The following is a 21,927-nucleotide window of genomic DNA, read 5'->3' as shown; positions in this document are numbered from 1 at the left end:
TGACAAGTCAATATGCCAATATAACACAACATAACACAACAAAGTAAATGAAATGTATATGATGATGATGATGATGATGCATGAGGTTATCGCACAAGCCCCGGGATCATCTCACAAGCCCCGTATACACCTACGGAGGCAAGCCTTCTAATGCAGGACCCATGAGGGGTTCGTCAATCTGTATACAATCCACATATCTCATATCTCCTTTCTGGCATATCCCTTGGAAAGGGTTTTATAAGGTGTTATAATATCTTTTAAAAAGGTGTTGCCAGTGTTTCTCAGATGTTGCTATGGTGGTTCCAATGTTTTATGAATGAGTATGATATGAAGATGTAACATTCACAACCAATCACAATGAGTATTTCCACAACCAACCATATGATATATCTCCACAACCAACCACAATGATATATTTCCATAACCACATGAGCTAATATCCACTCATTATTTTCGTTTCATCCATGAATTTCCATATGTCTCATATGAATAAGGTATGAATATAATCACAATACACAAATGGTACCATATTAAGTATTTTAACAACACAATATAATTATTCGCATTTATTCAAGGCTATTAATATCACATAGGACCCCACACGGTCACACATATCATATAATAACTCAATTTCGATAATTATATCACATATAGACCCTCATACGGTCACAACACATAAATATCCATTTTCATAATTACTTTTCACCCTTAACATGTATTTTGTTTCATCATTTACTACCCAATCCAGTCTGAAAGAGTTAAGCCATAACCTACCTCCAAAGCCAAAATCCATCCGCTACACTTGAACCTGTGACCTTAATTTTCATGAATAATCCTTAAATCTACTAAAAATATCAAATATGAAATTTACTCGTCAATACTAAACCAACGACATACATATTGACTACTTTTGATTTGGGGTCAAAACGGATCCCAAAAATGGATTTCTCAAAAAAAAAGGGAAAAATTGAAACTTTACTTCAAAAACATGTTTCTCATAATTTTAGGAACCTAAATATTAAAACCCAAGTTAAATCGAGTCTAAAATGGGGTTCAAATCGAAGAAAATGTATTTTTGAGCTTTTCCCAGTAAAATCTTGGAAATCTGGATTAAAATCAAGAATCGGAGTTGTTTTGAAGGTTAAATTAATGAAAAACTTGTAATTATAAGATAAAAATGTTAATCAAGTGTAAGAAATAAAATTTGGGTTTAATATCATGCCCTATGATTTTTGGGGTTTTGAGGAATTTATCAAGAAATTACTAAGAAAAGGGGTGAATTCTTACCTTAAATCCGTAATAAAACCAAGAAATAGATGTTAATCTAGATTTCCAAGCTTTCATAAACTTTACTTTTAACTCTCATACTATTTTTAGATTTAAATCTCAAAAGACAAGATGAAAAATAAGCAAAATGGATAAAAAAAAATAGGGTGAAATCTGCTATATATAGCAGAAAATCTGCAATGGTAGCTGTTTTTTCTTCCAAGTCCAAATGGACTTTGACGGGATGCCCGATATTCATTTGGAGTTTGATATATGAAAATAAATTATGCAACCATACTAAATTCGATGTTCTGGATGCGTTGGCAATATGAGATTTTCAAAAAAATATTGTTTTCACAAAGTTGACCCTCGAAACCCGAAATTACAACTTTCCAAACCGAGGGTCAAAATGAGATTTAAAAGCTGTAAAATCATACCAAGTATTCTAACACCCTAAATTCAATATTCTGGATCTGCTGGCGAAGTCGTATTTTCCATACAAGGTCGTTTCGATCAAATGTAGGTCCCACACCTATATTTCTAATTTTTTAACTTTCCAACCAATAGGTCAAAATGAGCTCGGGTGTACCACAACCCAAAACAAAGGTCTACCTAGCCTAAAATCAATATTCTGGAGCTGCTGGTGCAGTCCATTCGACCATCCATCGCACGGATCAATAGATATCTACATAAGTTTAAAATAAGGCTTTTGGAGCTATCAAAAACCACAATATTGCATAAATGATACCAAAATGCATCAAAAATTATTTCAATCACTCCCACACTCTAGAAATATCATAATTCAAATAAGAGGAGGGATTAAATAGTCAAATCACATAAAATCATAAATTTCACATTTTTCATCAAATTTCTAGGTCGTTACATTGTGCTTGCACACACAATTTTAAAGAGAGGCATAGAGGTTGATTGAACAAAGATTGAGGTGATTTAAAAATTACCTTATCCAATTCCTATAAAGGGAATTTAGAATTTTCTAGGGTATGCAAGTTCTTATAGGCGATTTATTAAGGACTTCTCAAAGATTGCTAGTCCATTTTGCAAGCTTCTTGAGAAGATGGTAAAATTTGATTTCAATGATGCATGTAAGAAGACTTTTGAAAGCCTAAAAGGCAAGTTGGTGTCTGCTCCAATCATTGTGTCTCCTGATTGGTCTTCACCTTTTTAAATTATGTGTGATGCTAGCAGATCAGCCTTAGGGGTTGTACCAGGCCAAAGAAAAGAAAAGATCCTTTATGCCATCTACTATGATAGTAAGGCACTAAATCCTGCTTAAAAGAACTATATCATAACATAGCAAGAGTTATTGGCAGTGGTTTTTGCATTTGAAAAGTTTAGATCTTACTTGATTGGGACAAAGGTGATTATGCGCACAAACCATGCGGTATTGTGGTACTTAATGGCTAAAAAGGATGCAAAGTTGAGGTTTATCAGTTGGGTCTTGCTATTACAAGAATTAGATTTTGAGATGAAAGACAAAAAAGGTACAGAAAATCAAGTTGTGGATCATTTGTCTAGACTAGAGGAGGAAGCAATGCAGAAGGTTGCTAAGGGATTGGAGATTGATGATAGTTTTCCAGATGAACAGATATTGGTAAATTTCCAAGATTTAATTCCATGGTTTGTAGATTATGCAAATTACTTAGCAAGTAATCTAGTCCCAGAAGATCTTTCATATCAGCAAAGGATTGTTCATGCATGAGGTAAGAAAATTTTTCTGTGATGAACCTTATCTTTTTAAAATTTGTATAGATGGAATCATTCACAGATGCATACCTGAATTGGAGATGATAAGCATACTTGAAGCTTGTTATTCATTTCTAGTTTGGGGTCATTATGGAGGGGCCCATACCGCTCATAAGCTTGCCTACAATACGGCTACTATTGACCAACCATATAAAAAAATACTTACGACTATGTTGCAGCTTGTGATCTATGCCAGGGACAAAGTACTATTTCTAGAAGACATGAATTACCTATGACCCCTATTTTAGAATTGGAAGTGTTTGATGTATGTGGCATATATTTCATGGGACCTTTTGTGAGTTCATTGATCTGAGGTGATTTTATACACATTAGTATCATTATTCTAGCTTATTTTGCTTTTTTTTAGAGCAATTCGTGTGCTTTATTTGTTCATATTGATATAAATAAGCATTTAAGTGTCCAAGTGCGAATTTAAAATGTTCAAAGTATTTTTCAAACAATTTTGTGCTTAATTGAGTCATTTAGAGTTCAACCCGGAAAACTAGTTTTACTAGCTTGAGCTAGGTGTGTCTAGCTGGTCTAGACAGATTCTAATATGTTTAACTTATTCCAAATAGTTTAATGGTGTAATTTTATATGGAATAACTTGTTTGTAATGTGCAAAGTTTAATTTGATTAAGTCAAGAGTCGAAATAATAAGTGGAAGATCATAGCGAATTTGCCTTATTCAAGCTCTTGTTTTGATTCATCGTTGAGGTTATTATGTAGTTTTGATCTTTAATATATGGTGTATGATATTGTAGGAGTCTTTGGGAGGTGAATAGGGTGATATATTAATGATTAAAATGCTCAAAATTCATTGAAAATACACTACAAAAGGCATGGGCAAAGGATAGGATGTTCCACACTTAACAGAATTTTTTAACACAATTTTCAATGAGACGACGTGAAGTCAACACGTCGCATCAATGTACCAACGCGTTGAGCGAAGTTTCGCATTGCTGAAATTCCTGCACAGAAATTAAAATGCACCGACAACAGTTGGACTTTGTCCAATTCTTAATTCAAAGTCTACATGGATTTCAAAGGGGACCACGTGATTGTCAAATCCCACTTTTAGTTGGTATAGAAATACAATAATATATACCTTTTTGGAAAAGAATTAATAAATATGTATAGCTGGTACCATTATATAAAAGAACCATTGGATACGGCACACGAAGGAGGGAGGACACTGTTATGGAAAAATATGGAGGAGCCGCTACACGGTTTAGTAGGTTTTAATTTTATTTTTAGCTTTTATTTTTTATATCATGTATTCAAATATTTGGATCATGATTATGAATATTAGTAGCTAAATATCTCCTTTCTGGGGCTAAAGCCAAGAACATGATTACTATTGTTTTGGATTAAATTCGTTAATTTTGCTGATCATATTTTGTTGTTTGTTTACTCTTTTTTTAATTATTTTATGGATTGATCACCCAAAAAATACATATATTATCGATCTTTTGATCTCGGGAGAGGGAATAGGGAGATAGAACATGAGAATAAACAAAGTTTGATTTTTTATTCTTTTATAAAATAAAGAATTAAACTTAGCGTCTAGGAAAGGAATGTACTTAGATGCCTTACTTGTTCTTTATCATGATTAATAATTTTCTGTGTGGAATTTCTAGATATGAAACCCTTCATCATGTAGAGCATCAAATAAGCTTTCCAACAATATGTGGATCATCCAAAACGGACACTCGAGCGATGAGTTATGATCATTCCGATCTAACCGTGAATAGTGCTGAACAGTAAATATGCAGGAAAAAAATACTGAGGCCAGACAAATTTTAGGGTCAACTTCAAACGATCATAACTTCTTGTACGTAATGATCTGAGTGAGCTACTATATATCAACAGAAAGATCTGAAAGTCCTCTTTTCAATGAAATTGGTTTCATTCAATTTGGCCATCGGAGCAAAAGGTTATGGTCGATCTACTTCAGCCTATCAAAACAGTCCACCAAAGGATAGATTTGACATTATTTGATTTTTAAGGGTATTTTGTTCATTCCCACTCTAATCCATCCGGGTAAACCATGGATTTAAGTACATTAAGAGCATTCAATAGCTTATTTTTCTCCAAAATTTCCTAAGGCTCAAACCCCAACCCTACTACTCCAAATTTTATCCTTCTATGTCTCTTGATTGAACCGTAGAAATTTCAAATTGATTTGGAATTCGAGTTGATCATGTTAAGGGCTTCGAGAAGCACCCTTTATTTTTGTGAATAAAGTTTTGGAGTCGGAAGTTCATATTCATCTTTCATTTTTAGGTATGTGGGGCTTTGAGCGAGATTATCCTTTCGATCTTGTGCCAGGTATTTTTGTTAAATTACATTGACATGAGAGTTTACATGTTTTACCATGAATTGGAAATATGGTCTTATATCTTATATTATTATCCATGAGCTATGGGATTATGTCATCCGATATGTGTATGATGTTGAGATAGAATTATGTTCAAAAAGTATTTGATTATGAGAGCATGATGATTTAATTTGTTAAGCCTTGATTTATACTATCATTCCACTATTTTCTTATTATGAATTTATAATTGATATTGGAAATTCTATATCCCTAATATGGGTTGATGTCTCAAGTACCTTTAAATGAGAGTTGGATGACAAATTGATAAATGTTGATATTGAAGTTGCAATGAGTCTTGGTATTTTCCGGATGGTTTTGATGAGTTAAATTGTTGAAAATATTATGTATTGAGTCTTCATATTCTTGTTCAAATATCGAGTCGGTTATGGTTTAATGCATTGATACCTTGTTGATGTTGAGGAAGATTAAAATGTTTTGAGCTAAAATGTGTTGAGTTAGGAATCCACAAATTGATATGATTTGATAAATGAGAAAGAATAGACCCTTGTGATGTTGTGGTGGATTTTCTTAACTAGTTCGTAGCTTCTCAAAGAGTAGTACTTAGTACCGAGAGGGAAATTTGGTATTTCCCCAAACCTATATACCACTGTAGGGTTGTTTGATGATGATATTATTGGACAGAGAGCCCGATTGTGACTATTGCAGTTTTAAGGTGTACTCCCTGGAAAAGAGTATGATGCTCCCGCCAAAGGGGGTTTCAAACGTTGGTATTCCACGTAGCTCACGTGGGGTTGTCGGTTATAGAAAACTCCCCTGTCCATAAGAGTCATGTTTATTGAAATACCGAGTCACTCCGAGTATTGATGTGGTAAGTCAAGTTGCCTATGATGATCTATAATGATTTATGAGGTTTTTCTCTTACATTTCTTATCTAAGATGTTATGAGTTGCATGATTCAATGTCACTCAAGCCAGGTGTGTCATTATGGTCCGTATGTACGTTTTTACGAAATTTATGGTATTATTTATATTTTGCATGCACCCCCACATACTTAGTACGTATCTTATGCTGAACCAGATATTTCTCTATGGGCTACATTATTACCATGATGTAGGTTCAGGTACTCATCCGCTGCCACGACAGTGATATCCGAGTGCCGTATCTATATTCCTTCAGTGGTGAGTCCTCATGGTTTGAGGACTAAGTTGCTAGTTTTGGTGCTGTTGTTTTGTGATCCCTTTGGTCTATTGAGTCAGTTGGGGGTTTGTCCTAATGGCTCGTTGATTTTGCTGTACAGAGGCTATGTCAGACTATTGTATTGTTGGGTTGGTTTATGTATAGACATTTCATATATGTACAGTCTAACGATATTCCATGCCATGTGCGATGTGATATGATATGTACTTATATATATATCCTTAGCGTAGCGTGTATGTTGTTGTGTTAGAACCCAAGGGTAGTGTTTTGGCTTAAAGGGTTAGCTTGAGGCTACGTGTAACCTTGGGCACCGTGTGGCATCTCGAGATGATATTTCGAGGAGTTACAACTATATTACTTGGTAGACCAAGTACACTTGCGTGTGCGCTTGGGCGCTGACAAGTTTTTGGCGCCATTGCCAAGGACTTGTTATTTAGCAATTGTTTATTTTAGTTTTACTTTTTGATTTATTTGGTGTTTTTTACGCTTCGTCTTGGTTTTGTTTTTATAGGATACAAGTTTTCAAAGAAGAAAGATGGCAAAGGATCATAACTTGGTTGAACCAAACTCTAAACCTGAGCAAATTTACCATCAATATAGGTGAGAAGCAATCCTTCTCCCCAAAACTCCTCAATTCCAAGAAGACCAAGAGAATTATGCTCCTATGGCTGAACAACATGTAGGTGATAGAAGGGTTAGGGAAGTGGCAGTCCCACTTCCGAAAAACTTGACTTCCCCAATTCAAAGACCGGCAGCTGGGGGGAATTTTGAGTTGAAATACAATATGGTGCAACTTCTTATTTGTAGTGGACAATTTGCAGGGCTTTCACACGAGGATCCACAAGTCCACTAGTAGACCTTCATTGATCTTACAGATACATTTACTCAAACTAGGGTGACTCCAGATTATGTGAGGCTGACATTCTTCCCCTATTCACTTATTGGGGAAGCTAAAAAGTGGTCTGCATTAGCCAGTTTAATTACAATATGGGACGACTTAGCCAGAAGGTTTCTCATCAGATTCTTTCCATCAGGCAAGCCTGTGAGACTTCATAGTGAGATAGTGAGCTTAAAATAGAAGCCTGATGAAAACCTCTATCATGCTTGACAACACTTTAAGGCCCTTCTTTGGGATTTTCCACACAACCAACAGTCGAAGAGGTACTTGCTCATACTTTTGTAGAAGCTCTTAAGCACAATACGAAGATTTTTCTAGATTCAGCCATAGGTGATCAAGCATTGGAGCTAACTTATGTCAAGCTATACACATTACTGAACCGCATAGCACAAGGAAATCCAGAGTGGCATTCAGATTCTAAAAGTGCCATGAAAAGAATTGCGGGTGTGTTGGAGGTGGACCAATTCACAACCTTATCAACTCAAGTTTCTACATTATAGAATTTGATCAACACAATATTCAGCAGCATAAAGTTAGGAGCAACACAACCTGTAGCCACAGTTAATTCCATCCAATAAGCTACAGGTTGGTATGAAGTATACAAAAATAGTAGTCATGTAGCTACCATGTATGCTTCAAATTTATAATTAGTCATGTATGTAGGAAATGCTCAAAGGACAAATTATGATAATACCTATAACATGAAGTGAAAAACTCAGCCACATAATCAGTCATGGAATGCCCCATAACCACAGGCCCAATCGAATTAGTCTACAAGCAACATTAAAGAGATGTTAAAACAAATCTTAGCAGAATTACAGAATCATAAAGTGGCTCAGAGGAGTTTAGAATTGCAGGTTAGGAAGATAAAACAAGCGTTAAATACCCATCCTCAAAGTGGTCTGCCTGCTGATATAAAAAATCCAAAGCAAGTTATGGCAATCACTTTGAGAAGTGGTAAGGATCTTAAAGGAGAACCTCTAAAGACAACTAAGGAGGTAGATGCTGATGTGGTCACCCGACAGGTAAATGACAAAGTTGTTGAAAATTCAAGGAAGTCTGAGTACTTGAATAACAAATTTGCTGACCCAGAAGTGAAGAAGTGGCTGACACTACCCTTCCCTCAAAGGAAAATAAAAGTGAAGGAAGATGCTCTGTTCAAAAAGTTCATTCATATATTCAAAGAGCTTCATATTAACTTACCTTTACTAGATGTTTTGCAGAGTATACCTAAGTATGCAAAGTACTTAAGGGATGTGGTGCCAAAGAAGGTAAAACTGCAAGATGTGGGAGCTATAACAATCACTGAAGAGTGTAGTGCGGTAATGACACAGAAAATCCCCAAGAAATTAAAAGATCAAGGGAAGTTTGCTATCCCTATTCAAATTGGACGAAAAGAAGTCCATGCATTGAGTGACTTAGGGGCAAGCATAAATTTAGTGCCCCTATCATTATTTAGAAAATTGGGCTTGGGAGAGCCTAAAACGACATGAGTGGTGATATAGCTAGCAGACAGATCTATAGCATATTGCGATGGAATAATTGAGGATGCCCCCATTAAGGTTGGTAAATTTGTTATTCCTATTGACTTATTTGTTCTTGATTTTGTGGCAGACGAATAGGTACCAAGTATTTTGGGGCACCCATTCTTAGCGATCGGAGGGGCTTTGATTGATGTTAGAGAAGGCACACTCAAGGTGATGGTAGATGATGAAGAGGTGATATTTGGTGTTTACAAGGCCCCTACTGATAATCTCTTATATAAAATTTATGCATGATCAATGTATATGAAAAAGATGAGTGTAAGGTGCTAAAGCCACTAAAGACCTCTTTCGAATATCTGATTGAGCGGCCTAAGATGAAACCACCAATTCCCAACATGTTAAACGGTAAAAAAGGTTTGAAACTAATGAAAAAATGGCGCCCAAGAGGGAGTGAAAGGGTGAAGGAATATGGTTGAGTTGAGATGGGTCATGCCGCGACACTAAATTAGGCACTTCTTGGGAGGCAACCTAAGTTAATTAGGTATGTTTTATTTTCAATTTTTTTTAGTTTTTATTTTACATAGTTTTTATTTTTGGTTGAGTCACAGGTTAATGGGAAGTCTGAGTACCATAAACTTGAGCTTGGAGCATGGCAAAGAATGAGTGTGGGGTTCCCATGGATCTCCTTTATGTGTGAAGATGCTACTAGCTAGGCCAAGAGGCCTCAGGGATTATTTATATCTCTTACTTTAAAAGTTGACTTTGGGGACAAAGTAGATTTTTAAGTGTGGGGTGGGGAAATTCCTAATTTTAAATTTTTTAGGTTAGGAATAAGTGATATATTTTTGTTGGTACTATTTTTTATTACATGATACAAGTGGGTTTGTTCATAAAAGCAAGTTGATTGTGTGAATTACTATTTTTGATACTCTTAGGCTCATGTTTATGACTCATGTACTTGTTGGCTTAATTTTGAATTTATGTTATTGTTTGGTTGGGAGTCTATGATGATCCTATAGAGTTGAGTATGTGCCATGTGTGATGTGAGGTACTTTGTAGATTTCTTATTGCATGTGATGTCTAGAACTTACCCGGTGTGCGTGTGAAGCAAAATAAAGAATATGGGTTTAGGAGATGATATAGGTATTTCTTTGATAGCCTTGTTTTATACCTTTAATTTGTCCTACCCTTTGTACATTATTCTGTTAACCCTCATTGAGCCTTTAGCCTTTTCTTTGATAGCTTCATAAGTAGCCTAATCCCTTCTTTGATAGGCCCTAATTTTATCCAAAAAGCTCCTAAGTGCTTTAATAAAAAAATAATAATAATTGAGAAAGGAGTTTGAGAAATTAAAGGTGAAATTGATGCCCCAAGGTAATTGTTATTGGTGTTTATATTTGATGTGTGATGGTTGGGATTGATAAAAATGGTGTTAAAAATATTTCCATGATTGTAGAGAATGAAAAAAATTAAATCTTGAAGGAATAAGCAATACGCCCACCATGTGTTTGTGAAAATGCTTAAAAGAGATTGGGCAAAATAAAAGAATGGGGTGGACAAAAATGGTGTAATTTGGTTGTTGGAGATTGGTTTTAAATGCTTAATGTAGTGTATTAAAGCACTTAGAGAGGTTAGTCACTATTTACAAATAGTTCCTACCCGTCCCTTAGCCTACATTACAACCCCAAAAAGACCTATTTTATCCTAAGATTTACATTCGACTATTAGTGAAGAATTACACTAAGGGCAAGCCTATGGTTCATTGTGTGTAACTTGTGGATTCTTTGTGAGAGTGAGCGTAATTTGATTCTTATACCCATTGTTCTATAAATTTCATTATTGTGAGTGATTATGGGTAACTTTCTTGTTGTGAGGAGCACATGTTTGATGAATGTGGGAGATTTGTATGATGTCCTTGATTGAATGATAAGCATGAGTTTTCCAACTAGGTGAGCCAATTCTTGAGGCTAGGATGTTTTGAAGTAGTGTTCTTGAGCTTTCAATTGTGTAAATAACGAGCTTTTTGGAGAAACTTGCATTCTGTGTAATCATTGTAGTACTAGCTTGAGTGTGTTGCAATTAGTAGGAGTGCAGTGTCACCTCATATTTTTATGCTTAGAGTAAAGATTTGTGATGTTGGGCGTATTTATACATCTAAGCACCATAACTTACCCATGTTTTAGCTAAGTTTTGAGGATAAAATACATAATTCTTGCACTTTTAGTCTATTTTTAGTTAAGTGAGCTGACCTATGTGATTAGCATACTTTTCAGGTACTAATGAGGAAGATTACAGCACTTTGGGGACCTGTGGACAGCAAAGGAAACTTCACATAAAAAGGAAAGCAGCTTTTGGACTGAATGTGATGTATGGAAACTTTTTCCCAGGAAAACTCAATATTTTTAAATAGTTAAGGATGCAGTAGCAATTTATTAGAGAAGGATGTTATTAAAAGCCTTATGGCAGAATTTTTAGGGATTATTCACATTCTGTATTATTTTGAAAACAAGAAAAAGCGGCTTAGCTTGAGGACAGAGAGAGAGAGAGAAACTCTTTTCTCTCTTATTTTCGCAATTCATCTTTACCACCAAGATCATTCTAAGTTCTGGTATGATGAATATTTTTATTGTGATTTCCGTTTTATTCATGAGTAGCTAAGTTTATTTGTTAGGGTTATGGAAACCTTGTAGTATACTCTCTATTGCTATGGGTTTTTCAATTTATGATGTGTTAATCCACTTATATCATTACTCTCTTCATTTTCATTGAATTCTCGTGGTTGCAAACATGGGGAATGCGCCATTATAGCAATAACTTGTTCGATAGAGAAGTTAGTGTTTGGAAAAGAGAGTGTGACAAGAAAATAGGGTTTTCAACCTCTATTTTACACGTTAATGCCTTAGCAGGATTAACGTATTGGAGAGTTCGTATGATTGGTTGTACACTTTGGATTCGAGAGAACTAAGGTGAATAAATCCTTGATGGTTGAGAAACACTTGGATTTAGAATTAGAATACATCTCTCTATAAGTGCATGCATGTATAAAATCCTTATTACTCATAGTTAATAGAGAAGTAGAAGCTACAAGGTGGACATAACCCTAATTTGTCATTCTCTATGATCAAATAATTACACATATCATCTCATCGTTACACTGATAATAATATTGTGCACCTAAACTGAAACCCCCTTATCTTAGAACCTTCGATCAACAGTCTAATAATAATCGCAATACTTAGTGATCATAGTATTCCCTGTGGGATTCGACACCCAACCCAATTGGGTTCTATATTTGACAGCGACCGCTTGCACTTTCTAACGACAGTTGTAATTTGGGCGTATCAAATTTTGGCGCCGTTGCCGGGGAATACGGTTGTCAACTAAGTTTGTGATAGTTAATAGACCCTTTGGTCAAAAATTCTCAAATTTTACTTTTTGTTTGTTGTTTTTGTTTTGTTCAGGTTTAGTGGATTGCATGCCAAATACACGGAGATCTGGTCACCCATTATTACCTATAAATCCTGAACCACATCTCATTGGCAGAATGGATGCGGAACGAGACCTTGAAAGGATAGCTACTCAACAGGAGCAGGCTAGATTAGCTGCATTGGCAGCTGCGCAAGTAAATCAATAGAATGCTGATAACCCAGGTCGGGTACCAAATCTTGATGATGAGGACCTGGGTGATGATGAGTTATTAAATCCAAGGCGTGTAGATGATGTGGCTGCACCGGTGAACAGGAATGTCAACAGAGATCGTCAAGCTAGGATGAGACCCGAACGCCGAGCTGTGCAAGTTGCTTTTGATGATGATGATGATGACTTGGATGGGGCTGGTGCCACAGGGGCTATTATTCCTTCGCCCTTGGTACCCGGAGCCAAGTTCAATATCACTAGCACCATGATCCAGCTATTGCAACTCAAAGGGTTATTTGTTGGACTTGCAGGCGACGATTCGAATATGCATCTGATTAATTTTATCTCAACATGCAAATCGTTTGACAATCCAGGGGTTAGACAGAATGTGATCCGACTGCGCTTATTTCCATTGTATCTATCTAGAGAGACAACTCTATGGTTAAACGGGCTAACTCCTGACTCTATTACCAATTGGAGGCAACTGAAAGAAGCTTTCCTAGAAAGATTCTTTCCGCCATCCAAGAGAGCACAATTAAGAGATGAGATAAGCAATTTCAGACAGCTTCCAACTGAAGCTCTCCACGAGACATGGGAGAGGTTCAATAAGAAGCTTATGCGGTGCCCAAATCATCAGATGGCCAATGTCCACTTGATGGAAATATTATATAAGGCTTTGAACTCAGTGACTAAGCCAGTGGTAGATAATGCTGCGGGTGGGTCATTCATGGACCTTACTTTTATTGAGGCATATGATATGCTGGATCGTATGACAAAGCAGAGTATAGCTTGGCATACCAGGGATTCTGAGGTAGCAAGCTCTACTGTATCTATTGGCATGACGGCAGAACAGAGGCAAAGAGAGAGGAACGTGACCAGGATATGGCTCACATGAAAATGCAGATGGACCTTTTTACTAAGCATTTATTATCAGGCAAGATAGAAAAGGTCAAAGCTGTTGTATTATAGGGAAGAGATGACTCTGATCCTGAGAAGGAAGCAAATTACTTAAATAATCAGGGGGGTTTCCGAGGCAATGTCCAAGGAAACTAAGGTAGGAACTATTATGAAAAATCCGGATACAAGGACCGAGACCAAGGGAATTGGAAGAATAAGAATGACAGGAGTGGTTTATATGTCCCTCCTGGAAATCATAAAGCTGTTGCACCTAGCTCTGGGAAGATGTCCATAGAGGACATGATGGCTAAGCTATTGAAAGGAGTGGAGGCAACCAACACGGGAGTAGCTGAGGTAAAACATGATTTGTTCTCAATGAATCAATTAGTTGACTTGCATTCCACTTCAATAAAACAGCTAGAACAACAAATGAGTCAACTATCGGCGGCATTCAATCAAAGAAAAGCTGGCACTTTACCAAGTGACACTGTGCAAAATCCAAGAAAAGATGGATCATGTTTGGCTATTACAGCCAGGAGTGGTAAGGTGTTGGAAAATCTATCTAAGGGCAAGCCTGTGGTTGATAGTATAGAGAAGAATATTGTTAAAGCAGATTGTGATGATTCTGTAGAATTTGAAAATCAGGATGAGAACGTTCATGATACTACACTTAGATGTCAGCAGTCTAAAAAGATTGATAATGGGAAGCACAATAAAAAGGAAGTAGTGGAGAAACTCTTCCAAATCCACCACCACCTTTTCCTTAGAGACTGAAGAAGAAGGCTGATGACACCAGGTTCAGTAAATTCATGACCATGCTAAAGCAGCTGACTATAAATGTTCCTTTGGTGGAGGCACTGGAGCAAATGCCAGGGTACATCAAATTCATGAAGGACCTTTTGACAAAGAAAAGGGCAGCGAGCTATGAACTGGCAGATAATTTTCATCATTGCAGTACGATTTCCACGAGGTCTTTGGTACAGAAGAAGGCAGATCCGGGTGCTTTCACTATTCCTTGCATGGTTGGATCTTTAGATTTTGCTAAGGCTTTATATGATTTAGGGGCTAGCATTAATTTGATGCCACTAGCCATTTATAGACAGTTGGGGTTGGGGGATCCTACACCAACCAACATGCGGCTTGTAATGGCAGATAGGTCGGTAAAACGACCTGTTGGTATCTTATATGATGTATTAGTAAAGGTTGCTACCTTTATTTTTCCTGTAGACTTTGTTATTTTGGATTGTGAGGTGGATTTTGAGGTGCCCATAATCTTGGGTCAACCTTTCCTTGCAATAGGAAGTGTGCTTATTGATTTGCGAGCAAATAAGCTTTTATTTTGGATGAATGACAAAGTGGTATGTTTTGATGTATGCAAATCAATGAAGCAGCCCAAGGATATGAATGTATTCTCTGTAGTTGATGTTTATTATGAGGATGAGAAGGAATTTTCTTTAGAGAAGCAGCTTACTGTTGAGCCATTGGCTGCTGTGCTTATGAACTTTGATTATGAGGATGTTAAGAAGCACGAAGAAACTGTCTGTACTTTGACAAGAATGGGGCCGTATTCTTATGCCCCCAAGAAGCTGGACCTTGACCTTAATAATCGACCTTCACCACCAGCGAAGCCATCCATTGAAGAGACACCGGTGTTAGAATTGAAAGAGCTACCCAGTCATCTAAGGTATGTGTTCTTGGGTAGTGGAAATACACTACCGGTTATTATTGCTGCTGATTTAGGTAAACAACAGGTAGAGGCTCTCATCTCGGTTCTCAAGAGGTACAAGAGAGCTATTGGTTGGACTATTGCAGATATCATTGGTATCCCTCCTAGCATATGTATGCACAAGATTCAGCTAATGGAAGATTGCGTACCCACTATTGAGCATCAGCGTTGTCTGAATCCACCTATGCAAAAGGTGGTGAAGAAAGAAATCATCAAGTGGCTAGATGCAGGGGTGGTGTACCCAATCTCAGACAGTAAATGGGTGAGTCCTGTACAATGTGTGCCTAAAAAAGGGGGCATGACAGTAGTAGCAAATGAGAAGAATGAGCTAATTCCACTCAGGCCTATCACAGGGTGAAGGGTGTGTATGGATTATCGAAAGCTAAACTCCTTGACGTTAAAGGACAACTTCCCAATGCCATTCATGGATCAAATGCTTGATCGACTGGCAAGAAAGGGATGGTTTTGTTTCTTGGATGGTTATTCCAGATATAACCAGATTTGCATTGCTCCTGAAGATCAGGAGAAGACCACTTTTACATGCCCATATGGTACTTTTGCATTCAAACGAATGCCATTTGGGCTATGTAATACACCTGCCACTTTTCAGTGGTGTATGATGTCCATTTTCTCTGATATGGTTGAAGACACCTTGGAGGTATTTATGGATGACTTTTCGATTGTAGGTGAGTCATTTGAGTTATGCTTGGCAAATCTGAGTATGGCTTTGCAGTGATATGTGGAATTCAATCTAGTGCTAAATTGGGAGAAGTGCTATTTTATGGTTAAGGAAGGCATTGTTTTCGGGCATAAAATCTCTGAAAAAGGAATTGAAGTTGATCGACCCAAGATTGAAGTTATCGAGAGACTACCACCTCCAATTTCTGTGAAGGGGGTTCGTAGTTTTCTCGGTCATGCTAGTTTTTATCGGAGGTTTATTAAAGATTTCTCTAAGATTGCAAACCCATTATGCAAACTTTTAGAGAAGGAGGCAAAGTTTTACTTTGGTGAAGATTGCTTGAAGGCATTTGAATGCCTTAAAGGGAAGCTAGTTGAAGCCCCTATTATTATAGCACCCGATTGGTCTCTACCATTTGAAATTATGTGTGATGCAAGCGGTGTACCCTTGGGTGCTGTACTTGGTCAGAAAAGAGAAAACCTATTTCATCTAATCTACTACGCGAGTAAGGCCTTGAATGGAGCACAGAAGAACTATACCGTCACTGAACAGGAGCTTCTTGCGATTGTTTATGCTTTTGAGAAGTTCCGTTCTTACTTGTTGGGAACCAAAGTAGTGGTTCATATAGATCATACGGCTCTAAGATATCTAATGGCAAAGAAGGATGCCAAGCCAAGGCTAATTAGGTGGGTGCCACTGCTTCAAGAATTTGATTTCGAGGTAAAGGATAGAAAAGGTTGTGAAAACCAAGTAGCTGATCATCTATCTAGACTTGAGAGTGAGCACACAGTGCAGACCGACCTTGATATTGATGATGCATTCCCCAACAAAGAGATTCTAGCAACTATGGTGGAAAACTTACCGTGGTATGCAGATTTCACTAACTACGTGGTAAGCGAAGTGATTCCTGAGAATCTCTCCTTTCATCAAAAGAAAAAGTTCATGCATGATGTGAAACATTACTTCTGGGATGAGCCATATCTTTTTCGACGATGTGCTGATGGTATTATTAGGCGGTGTATCCCAGATGTAGAGGTGTCTAGCATACTGGAAGCAAGCCATGCTTCCCAAGTTGGAGGTCACCATGCAGGTGAACGGACGGTCAAGAAAGTACTACAAAGTGGCTACTATTGGCCTTCATTATTCAAGGATGCCTACAATTTTGTAAGAAGATATGATCAGTGGCAGCGGCAAGGTTCTATCTCAAAGCACCATGAGATGCCTATGTCCAAATTGCTTGAAGTAGAGTTATTCGATGTCTGGGGTATTGACTTCATGGGCCCATTTGTGAGCTCATTTGGGATGAAATATATCCTAGTTGCTGTGGATTACGTATCCAAATGGGTCGAAGCAGTCGCTCTAGCTGATAATAAAGATAAGAGTGTTGTGGTGTTCTTAAAGAGAAATATCTTCTCTCTTTTTGGGGTACCCCATACCATCATAAGCGATGGAGGATCACATTTCTGCAACAATCTGTTCAGAGCCGTATTGGCAAAGTATGGGGTTAAGCAACATAAGGTAGCTACACCATACCACCCACAAACTAGTGGGCAGGTGGAGGTTTCAAACCGGGAAATCAAGTTGATCCTTGCTAAGACTGTGAATGCCAGCAGGAAAGATTGGTCCAGGAAGCTGGATGATGCCTTATGGGCATATAGGACCGCGTTTAAGACACCAATTGGTATGTTACCATACCAACTAGTTTATGGAAACGCTTGTCACTTGCCAATTGAGCTAGAACATAAAGTAATGTGGGCACTGAAGCAGCTTAACCTGAACTGGGATAATGCTATAAATATGAGATTTGGACAGCTGAACGAGATGGATGAATTCCATCTAAATGCATATGAAAGAGCAAATCTTTACAAGGAAAGGATGAAAAAGTACCATGATCGGAGGATTATCCAATGAAACTTTCAGAAAGGTGATTTGGTACTCCTTTTTAACTCCAGACTGAAGCTGTTTCTAGGTAAGTTGAAGTCTAAATGGTCTGGTCCATTCAGAATCAGCCAAGTTTACTCATCTAGAGTAGTGGAGATAGAAAACAATGATGGTAGTGTATTTAAGGTGAATGGCCAAAGAGTGAAGCTATATATCGGTCCAACCGACTCGATAAAATATATAGACACCATATATCTTGATGAAGTCCGAGTAATTGAGATAACTATGTCGTGCCGAGACAATAAATCAAGCGCTACATGGGAGGCAACCCATAATTTTACTAGGATTTTGTTTTTGGTAAATGAAAATTCAAAAAGAAAAGTTGAGCCATGACCAAAACTAAGGCGCTTGGTGGGAGGCAACCCATCCTTCTAATCATTTTTGTTGTTTTTGATTAAGTGTAGGTGCATGAAGTACAAAGGAGGAGATTAGTCCCAAATTTGATTTAGAAGTGAGCCATGTCAATGGTGATAAGTCTAGGAGTGATGGAACAATACAGGTAAGTGGGAGTGGTCAAATGTGTAAGGCTCAAGTATGATTTGCATTAGAGTCACGCCTCGAATTATGTAGATTCGACCCAAAAAATTTCGTGGTGCGACTTTATTTTGTGACTTTCAATGAGGTCTGTGGTGGTAGTGTAGGGATCGGGCCCATAGGCCTAATCACGAAGCCCACCACTTACCTCGATGGGGGTGTGGGGGCAAAGCCCCCGTGGTATGGACCTTTTCGACCAAGAGTGCGCCGCATTTCCAATCGCCTATGCTCACTACCTCACTTAGGCGATAGGTTAGGCACCGCCTATGCCATTGCCTATGCTCACTGCCTCACATAGGCGATAGGTTAGGCGCCACCTATGTCAATATAGGCGATAGGTTAGGCGCCGCCTATGTCAACATAGGCGATAGGTTAGGCGCCGCCTATGCCGTTGCCTATGCTCACTGCCTCACATAGGTGATAGGTTAGGCGCCGCCTATGTCAACATAGGCGATAGGTTAGGCGCCGCCTACTTATGCTTAGGCGATTCCATGGGCGCCGCCTATCAATGTAAGTTTTTCCTAATAACCCATTTTTGAATGGACCACCCGACCCATGTCTCATCTTTTAAATATATCCTCTACCCTTAAACCCCACTCAATTTTTCTTAAACCTAAGGACTGCCCAAACAACCTTTCCCTCTCCAAGCCCTTCTCTTTTCTTATCTAATCTTTCAGGCTCACCTTCCCAATTCATCACGAATTTATCACCAAGTAAGTTGTTCTTTTATGTTCCGTAGTTGTTTCTTTGCTATGCTCATAATGGTTAACTGGATTTTGTAGTAGTGCTTGGTGATAAGAGTATGGTTAGTTTGTTATGATTTTAGAAAAATACATCTCATTGAGTGAAAGGATTCTCGTGGATAATCTTGATTTTAATCTGGCATGTATCGATTGGTATTCACTATCATAATTTTTTATTATTATGGAGTTGAACTATTGAAGTTTATTGCATAATTTTGGGAGTTGTAAGCTTGACTATGTGAGTGACTCATTCATCGATATAATGATCATGGTTAACCAAAAGTATAAGATTGTGAAATTGTTTCTATGCTATAGCATGATAAGATTGCTATGTGGTAGTCTTGTTCAAAGATTGAATTGCTCAAATGAAATAAAGTTGGAAATGATAGTCAAGATTACAGGACCATTGTGTGCTACTTCTGTATATCAAACTGAGAAATTGTTATGTAAAGTGAAGGGTTGAAAGTGTGACTGCAGTAATAATGTTGTTGGCATATACCATCTAAATGTATGTCGATGAAGTCTGAGTACTCGACAACACTCACTCAATTAGTTTATGCAAACAAATTAAGTGTGGGGTGGTGCCATCACTATTTTCTTTTTCGATTATAGTAAATTTTATGAAATGAGACTAACATGACCCTATTATGATCTCAGGTAACATGGCTCCGAAAGGACGACAGGGAAAGGAGAAAGCATCCACCTCACAAAAAGGTCAAAAAAGGGCAAGAAAGGACCAGGCTGATTCCTCCTCTCTTTAAGTGCCTCGACGCACTTTTGGGATCAAATGGGTTCTGGAGGAGGAAGGGAAGGAATGGTATAGAAAGAATAAAGTGAAGAAATATGTACATGTGAAGTCGATGCAGAAGGAAATTTTAGCAAAGAACTGCCCTCGCATTTTGGCAAAGATTATGGCACTAAAACTTGACTTTATCTTCCGAGACATAGGCAAATGTAATCTTAATTTGACTCGAGAGTTTTATGCCAACTGGTCCCCAAGGACTACGGGAAATGAAGTAAAGATTCGGGGCCAAGTCTTGCAATTGAACGCTGATTTCTTCAACTCTTTCCTAGGTACTCCAAGTGTGGATCAATCACCACTCAAGGAGCTCTACAACAGACCTCCATACAGATCCATCAGACATATGATGTGTAGATCAAGGTCCATGACCTAGTGGACTCGTCATAAAGATAATGGTTGTCACAATACTTACCCATATGCTTGTTTGAACAGAGAAGCTCGCATATGGTTAAGAATAGTCAATTCCTGCTTGATTCCTGGGACAAAATACACTAAGGTCATGCGTTCTCGATTCTGCTTGGTATATGCTCTAATGACGAATGTTCCCATCAACATTGGTGCAGTTATACGAACGTCGATGCAAAAAGCAAGGTGGAAAATAAGTCCCATTTCAGTTTTGACAACTTGTTGACTGCAATTTTAAGGAAAGAGCACATTGAGGAGGAGCCAGCAGACCATAAGTTGCCACAACACCCGAAGAAGATGGATCTCATGAAAATCAAAGATCCAGAAACTAGTCAAGGCATCAACCTTACCACTGCCTAGAGACATGCTCGAGATGAGAGTTTTTTTTGCCATCTGTATGGCATGACTAGGTTTACTATGATGAATGGGGGTCGTGTGCCAACTGATGCAGAGCTTCGACAGTTGGACTATGACTACCCGCTTAATGAGCATGCTCGGGCCATGTGTGGAGTGGGGGTAAATTTTGAAGAACCTCTAGATGATGATGTGCTGACAGACGATAATCACCGACTGCTAGAATCTGATGTGAAGGACAACTCTGATGATGATTCTGACGCAGGGGGTATGACCCCGGATATAGAAGAGGAGTCTGACTAACCAGGTTTTTGCTTATTTATTTACACTGAGGGCAGTGTGTTCCTTCTTAGTGTAGGGTGCAGGTATAAGTACGTGTACTCCTGGATTGCCTTGTCTGTTGTATTGCCTACTGCTTGCCCGTATTTATTCTATAGTTGTTTTGATTTAGTCATAGTTAGTTAGTTGTAATTAGTCAGATTTTTGCATGAAATTGTTCTTATAGACGGCATGGCATTATAACAGGACTTTGTGCTGAATCACTACTATTGAAACATTTAGGCTCTAAGTTGTGACTCATTCTGTGATAATTATTTATGGTTTAATTCATTTATCTGTTGGGTCAAGAATCTATAATGCTCCTAATTAAGTTGACCATGTGCCATGTGTGTGTAAGGTTATTGTATATTCTTTGTTACGACTGATGCTAGAACTTGCCTAGTGTGTGTGTGAAGCGAAATAAAGATTGTGAGTTTAGGAGATGATTTAGGCATTTCTTTGGCAGCCCTGATTTTTTATCTTATTTTTACCTACCTTTGTACATTGTCCTAGTGAACACCCATTGAGCCTTTCGCAATTTTCTTTGGCAACCTCATATGTAGCCTAATCCATTTTTTTTTAAAAGACCATAATTTGAGCCAAAATCTCCTAAGCGCTTTAAATTGTAGAATCAAGTTAAGTAAAGAGTGTGGCAAAATAAGAGGAAAATGGTGAAAGTGATGCCCCAAAGTTTAGTAATTGGTACATGAAAATATTGTGATCGGGAGTGGCGCCTTGGTCCTTTCTTGGACATTATGCACCTCGACTAACACAAATAGTCTAAGCTGAGGGTGGCTATCATAAGGATGCTTAACAAAAAAAAGAGTTGTATATTCCCATCATAGTGTTTTTGATTGAGTAACAAAATGGGTGAAGAAAAAAAAAGAGTTGTATATTCCCATCATAGTGTTTTTGATTGAGTAACAAAATGGGTGAAGAAAA

The sequence above is a fragment of the Capsicum annuum genome, chromosome 7, assembly GCF_002878395.1.
Source record: "Capsicum annuum cultivar UCD-10X-F1 chromosome 7, UCD10Xv1.1, whole genome shotgun sequence".
NCBI lineage: Eukaryota > Viridiplantae > Streptophyta > Magnoliopsida > Solanales > Solanaceae > Capsicum > Capsicum annuum.
The sequence above is the reverse complement of the archived record's forward strand: the minus strand, read 5'-3'. Positions refer to the sequence as shown.